At 39.6% G+C, this 888-nt stretch overlaps 1 non-coding gene across 1 annotated transcript; it reads left to right on the top strand.

Moving 5' to 3' along the window:
- Positions 1-495: 495 nt before the first annotated feature.
- On the top strand, positions 496-613 carry LOC111590329 (U5 spliceosomal RNA). Its single transcript, XR_004853460.1, has one exon. It is a non-coding gene; the product is annotated as a U5 spliceosomal RNA (small nuclear RNA).
- Positions 614-888: the final 275 nt, after the last annotated feature.

The raw sequence follows: 888 nt of genomic DNA, 5'->3' as shown, positions 1-888 counted from the left end.
CTAAAATAAACTTGTATTCAGTAGCTTATTTCAACTTATTTATAATCATAAAGTGTTTACTCTCCTACCATAATCCAGTTTATATAATTTAGGAAGGAAACAAGTCCAGAATGCTTTCATTTAAAACTATTCATCATTCTTCTTCATCGTCACTCATCAGCATCCGAATGTCCGAATTAAAAAAAATATTCAAACGTCTGAAAGAAAGAAGGAAAAAACGTGCAGTATAATGGTCCAGAAAGAGCAAGAAATTGCCGTGCCATGGCCGGCCCAGCTTTCATAGTTGGCCCAGTAGAAAAATTAGTGTGCGGGAGCGAGTGACACTCTCACTGTTAGGCCCAATTTCAGTTCATGTAGCGGAACCGCGGCTGCGTGGCTAGAGCTGGAGCGTGGAGACAAAGCAGTTGGCGCTTAGCACCACCTCGCTGCTCTAGAAACAGTTGGCATCGAGAGCGAAGCATATAAGCAGTGCCAGAGTGACCTTGATCAGCACGCAGCTGCGCGGTGCACACAAAGCGAACTATTCTTTCGCCTTTTACTAAAGAATACCGTGTGTGCGCCGCAAACAGCAGCATACGCTAATTTTTTGAGGGGATTCTTTTTTTCGAGACCCCACAATTTAAATCAAAACTTGGTTTACACAATATAAGTAGACGCAAATCGAAGTCTGTGTTTAAAAAATTACATATTTTTTGTTTTAAATTATTTTGTATGAAACGTTCATGTTAACGTTCTTTACAGTAAACAAAATCTTTTAAATGAATCAGTAGCATACTGAGCTATCCAAGTTAATTCAAAACTTGGTCCGTAGTTTGTCGAATTTTTCATGTGTTCGTTTGCTGGTATTTATTCCACTCGAGGGGCAATGACAATCCTATCCATCACATG

This window comes from Zea mays, chromosome 10 (genome assembly GCF_902167145.1).
Source record: "Zea mays cultivar B73 chromosome 10, Zm-B73-REFERENCE-NAM-5.0, whole genome shotgun sequence".
Lineage (NCBI taxonomy): Eukaryota > Viridiplantae > Streptophyta > Magnoliopsida > Poales > Poaceae > Zea > Zea mays.
This window is presented reverse-complemented; position numbering and strand designations above follow the sequence as displayed.